The sequence below is a fragment of the Rhopilema esculentum genome, chromosome 11 (genome assembly GCF_057945365.1).
Source record: "Rhopilema esculentum isolate cy_ngs chromosome 11, ASM5794536v1, whole genome shotgun sequence".
Classification (NCBI taxonomy): domain Eukaryota; kingdom Metazoa; phylum Cnidaria; class Scyphozoa; order Rhizostomeae; family Rhizostomatidae; genus Rhopilema; species Rhopilema esculentum.
The window spans coordinates 11,377,980-11,384,357 of NC_142825.1; positions in this window are offsets into that span (position 1 = coordinate 11,377,980).

Genomic DNA, 6,378 nt, shown 5'->3' on the forward strand with positions numbered 1-6,378 from the left:
CAGTACCTGCACTAAACAGGCTGCACGAATAATACTTTTAAGTGTGAATGCAAAATCATCATCATCATCATTAGCCTGTCACACAACTGCTGGCGGATGGCCTCCACATCTTTCTCCACTCATCACGGTTTTGGGCACTCTGGGTCCACGTGCTGCCTGCCTTCTGCTCGATCTCATCTCTCCATCTTCTCTTTGGTTTTCCCTTTTCTCTCTTCCTGTCCCACGGAGTCCATTCTGTCGTTTTCTTAGCCCATTCGTGGTTCTTCATTCGAGCTACATGTCCTGCCCACTTGCCTTTGGCTTCAATCACTTTCTCGATGACATCCTTCACCCCTGTTCTTGATCTTAAGTCTTCGTTCTTGATCTTATCTCTCCTCGTAACACCCAGCATTGATCGTTCCATACTCCTCTGGGTGACTGCCAGTTTCTCTCTTTGGCGGTTGGTAAGTGACCATGTCTCAGCTGCATACGTCATTGATGGCAGTATGAAAGTGTTCATGATCTTCCTTTTGAGACACATGGGCATTCTTTGATCTCTCAGAAACGTGCTGTTCTGTCCGAATCTCTTCCAAGCAAATGTTACTCTCTCGTCTATGGTTCACACCCACAACATGAATGCAAAATAATTTAAACATTATTTTGAAATAAAAATTTTTCCATCAGAAATTTAATATTCCTCGGACCATTGCTTTTCTTTTTAAAAGAATACTGTCATCTCCAGAAATATGATTTTTCACCCAATAAACTGCTCTCAATCACTGCAAGAAATCATCCAAACCTTTTTAATACTAAAATACAGTAATCTAAATAATATTTAGGATTAAAAAATTTCCAAGCGAAAAGTGGAATTTTCCTAAGCCTATAGCCTTGCTTTTTAAAGGAACATCACCACCTCTACAAATTTTTTTTTCACCCAAGAGGCTGCTCTCTATCACTACCAGACATCATTCCAACCCTTTTTGTACTAAATTAAAGTAATCTAAATAAGGTATTGGATTAAAAATTTCCAAGCGAAAAGTGGAATTTTCCTAAGCCTATGGCCTTGCTTTTTCATGGAACATCAAGTCCTCTACACTTTTTAATTTTCATCCAACAAACTGCTCTCAATCACTGCCAGACATCATTCCAACCCTTTTTGAACTAAATTAAGGTAATCTAAATAAGGTATTGGATTAAAAATTTCCAAGCGAAAAGTGGAATTTTCCTAAGCCTATAGCCTTGCTTTTTTATGGAACATCAAGTCCTCTACACTTTTTCATCTTCCACCGAACAGACTGCTCGCAATCACTACCAGACATCCTTCAACCCTTTTGGTACTAAAATACAGTAATCTAAATAAGATAGTAGATTGAAAAATTTCCAAGCGAAAAGTGGAATTTTCCTAAGCCTATAGCCTTGCTTTTTTATGGAACATCAAGTCCTCTACACTTTTTCATCTTCCACCGAACAGACTGCTCTCAATCACTACCAGACATCCTTCAACCCTTTGGTACTAAAATACAGTAATCTAAATAAGATAGTAGATTGAAAAATTTCCAAGCGAAAAGTGGAATTTTCCTAAGCCTATAGCCTTGCTTTTTCATGGAACATTAAGTCCTCTACACTTTTTTAATTTTCATCGAACAAACTGCTCTCAATCACTGCCAGACATCATTCCAACCCTTTTTGTACTAAATTAAAGTAATCTAAATAAGGTATTGGATTAAAAATTTCCAAGCGAAAAGTGGAATTTTCCTAAGCCTATAGCCTTGCTTTTTCATGGAACATCAAGTCCTCTACACTTTTTTAATTTTCATCGAACAAACTGCTCTCAATCACTGCCAGACATCATTCCAACCCTTTTTGTACTAAATTAAAGTAATCTAAATAAGGTATTTGATTAAAAATTTCCAAGCGAAAAGTGGAATTTTCCTATGCATATAGCCTTGCTTTTTCATGGAACATCAAGTCCTCTACACTTTTTAATTTTCATCCAACAAACTGCTCTCAATCACTACCAGACATCATTCCAACCCTTTTTGAACTAAATTAAGGTAATCTAAATAAGGTATTTGATTAAAAATTTCCAAGCGAAAAGTGGAATTTTCCTACGCATATAGCCTTGCTTTTTCATGGAACATCAAGTCCTCTACACTTTTTTAATTTTCATCGAACAAGCTGCTCTCAATCACTGCCAGACATCATTCCAACCCTTTTTGAACTAAATTAAGGTAATCTAAATAAGGTATTGGATTAAAAATTTCCAAGCGAAAAGTGGAATTTTCCTATGCATATAGCCTTGCTTTTTCATGGAACATCAAGTCCTCTACACTTTTTAATTTTCATCCAACAAACTGCTCTCAATCACTGCCAGACATCATTCCAACCCTTTTTGAACTAAATTAAGGTAATCTAAATAAGGTATTTGATTAAAAATTTCCAAGCGAAAAGTGGAATTTTCCTATGCATATAGCCTTGCTTTTTCATGGAACATCAAGTCCTCTACACTTTTTTAATTTTCATCGAACAAGCTGCTCTCAATCACTGCCAGACATCATTCCAACCCTTTTTGAACTAAATTAAGGTAATCTAAATAAGGTATTGGATTAAAAATTTCCAAGCGAAAAGTGGAATTTTCCTAAGCCTATAGCCTTGCTTTTTCATGGAACATCACCACCTCTACAATCATTTAATCTTAACCCAACAGACTGCTCTCCATCACTACCAGACATCCTTCAAACCTTTTTGGTACTAAAATACAGTAATCTAAATAAGGTATTTGATTAAAAATTTCCAAGCGAAAAGTGGAATTTTCCTAAGCCTATAGCCTTGCTTTTTCATGGAACATCAAGTCCTCTACACTTTTTTAATTTTCATCGAACAACCTGCTCTCAATCACTGCCAGACATCATTCCAACCCTTTTTGAACTAAATTAAGGTAATCTAAATAAGGTATTGGATTAAAAATTTCCAAGCGAAAAGTGGAATTTTCCTAAGCCTATAGCCTTGCTTTTTCATGGAACATCAAGTCCTCTACACTTTTTTAATTTTCATCGAACAAACTGCTCTCAATCACTGCCAGACATCATTCCAACCCTTTTTGTACTAAATTAAAGTAATCTAAATAAGGTATTGGATTAAAAATTTCCAAGCGAAAAGTGGAATTTTCCTAAGCCTATAGCCTTGCTTTTTAATGGAACATCAAGTCCTCTACACTTTTTTATCTTCCACCGAACAAACTGCTCTCATACACTACCAGACATCATTCCAGCCCTTTTTGTTCTAAATTAAAGTAATCTAAATAAGTTACTGGATTAAAAATTTCCAAGCGAAAAGTAGAATTTTCCTAAGCTTATAGCCTTGTTTTTTTATGGAACATCAAGTCCTCTACAATTTTCTGATTTTCACCGAACAAACTGCTCTCAATCACTGCCAGACATCATTCAAAACCCTTTTTGTAATAAATTAAAGTAATCTAAATAAGACATTGGATTAAAAATTTCCAAGCGAAAAGTGGAATTTTCCTAAGCCTATAGCCTTACTTTTTCATGGAACATCACCACCTCTACAATCATTTAATCTTAACCCAACAGACTGCTCTCCATCACTACCAGACACCATTCAAACCTTTTTGGTACTAATTTACAGTAATCAAAATAAGATAGTAGATTGAAAAATTTCCAACCGAAAAGTGGACTTTTCCTTAGCCTATAGCCTTGCTTTTTCATGGAATATCAAGTCCTCTACAATTTTTTTGATTTTCACCGAACAAACTGCTCTCAATCACTGCCAGACATCATTCCAACCCTTTTTGTAATAAATTAAAGCAATCTTAATAAGGTATTGGATTAAAAATTTCCAAGCGAAAAGTGGAATTTTCCTAAGTCTATAGCCTTGCTTTTTAAAGAAACATCACCACCTTTACAATATTTTTATTTTCACCCAAGAGACTGCTCTCAATCACTACCAGACATCCTTCAAACCTTTTTGGTACTAAAATACAGTAATCTAAATAAGATAGTGGATTTAAAAATTTCCAAGCGAAAAGTGGAATTTCCCTAAGTCTATAGCCTTGCTTTTTAAAGAAACATCACCACCTTTACAATATTTTTATTTTCACCCAAGAGACTGCTCTCAATCACTGCCAGACATTATTCCACCCTTTTTGTACTAAATTAAAGTAATCTAAATAAGACATTGAATTAAAAATTTCCAAGCAAAAAGTGGAATTTTCCTAAGCCTAAAGCCTTGTTTTTTAAAAAAACATCACCACCTTTACAATATTTTTATTTTCACCCAACAAACTGCTCTCCATCACTACCAGACATCCTTCAAACCTTTTTGGTACTAAAATACAGTAATCTAGATAAGATAGTGGATTTTAAAATTTCCAAGCGAAAAGTGGAATTTTCCTAAGCCTATAGCCTTGCTTTTTCATGGAACATCAACTCGTCTACAATTTTTCAAATTTCACCCAACAGACTGCTCTCAATCACTACCAGACATCATTCCAACCCTTTTTGTACTAAATTAAAGTAATCTAAATAAGGTGTTGGATTAAAAATTTACAAGCGAATAGTAGAATTTTCCTAAGCCTATAGCCTTGCTTTTTCATGGAACATCAAGTCCTCTACACTTTTTTAATTTTCATCGAACAAACTGCTCTCAATCACTGCTAGACATCATTCCAACCCTTTTTGTACTAAATTAAAGTAATCTAAATAACGTGTTGGATTAAAAATTTCCAAGCGAAAAGTGGAATTTTCCTAAGCCTTTAGCCTTGCTTTTTCATGGAACATCACCACCTCTACAATCATTTAATCTTAACCCAACAGACTGCTCTCCATCACTACCAGACATCCTTCAAACCTTTTTGGTACTAAAATACAGTAATCTAAATAAGGTATTTGATTAAAAATTTCCAAGCGAAAAGTGGAATTTTCCTAAGCCTATAGCCTTGCTTTTTCATGGAACATCAAGTCCTCTACACTTTTTTAATTTTCATCGAACAACCTGCTCTCAATCACTGCCAGACATCATTCCAACCCTTTTTCTACTACATTAAGGTAATCTAAATAAGGTATTGGATTAAAAATTTCCAAGCGAAAAGTGGAATTTTCCTAAGCCTATAGCCTTGCTTTTTCATGGAACATCAAGTCCTCTACACTTTTTTAATTTTCATCGAACAAACTGCTCTCAATCACTGCCAGACATCATTCCAACCCATTTTGTACTTCATTAAGGTAATCTAAATAAGGTATTGGATTAAAAATTTCCAAGCGAAAAGTGGAATTTTCCTAAGCCTATAGCCTTGCTTTTTCATGGGACATCAAGTCCTCTACACTTTTTTAATTTTCATCGAACAAACTGCTCTCAATCACTGCCAGACATCATTCCAACCCATTTTGTACTACATTAAGGTAATCTAAATAAGGTATTGGATTAAAAATTTCCAAGCGAAAAGTGGAATTTTCCTAAGCCTATAGCCTTGCTTTTTCATGGGACATCAACTCCTCTACAATTTTTCAAATTTCACCCAACAAACTGCTCTCAATCACTACCAGACATCCTTCAACCCTTTTGGTACTAAAATACAGTAATCTAAATAAGATAGTAGATTGAAAAATTTCCAAGAGAAAAGTGGATTTTTCCTAAGCCTATAGCCTTGCTTTTTCATGGAACATCACCACCTCTACAATCATTTAATCTTAACCCAACAGACTGCTCTCCATCACTACCAGACACCCTTCAAACCTTTTTGGTACTAAAATACAGTAATCTAAATAAGATAGTAGATTGAAAAATTTCCAAGCGAAAAGTGGAATTTTCCTAAGCCTATAGCCTTGCTTTTTAATGGAACATAAAGTCCTCTACACTTTTTTATCTTCCACCGAACAAACTGCTCTCAATCACTGCCAGACATCATTCAAAACCCTTTTTGTAATAAATTAAAGTAATCTAAATCAGGTATTGGATTAAAAATTTCCCTAAGCCTTTAGCCTTGCTTTTTCATGGAACATCAACTCGTCTACAATTTTTCAAATTTCACCCAACAGACTGCTCTCAATCACTACCAGACATCATTGCAACCCTTTTTGTTCTAAATTAAAGTAATCTAAATAAGTTACTGGATAAAAAATTTCCAACCGAAAAGTGGACTTTTCCTAAGCCTATAGCCTTGCTTTTTAATGGAACATCAAGTCCTCTACACTTTTTTATCTTCCACCGAACAAACTGCTCTCATACACTACCAGACATCATTCCAGCCCTTTTTGTTCTAAATTAAAGTAATCTAAATAAGTTACTGGATTAAAAATTTCCAAGCGAAAAGTAGAATTTTCCTAAGCTTATAGCCTTGTTTTTTTATGGAACATCAAGTCCTCTACAATTTTCTGATTT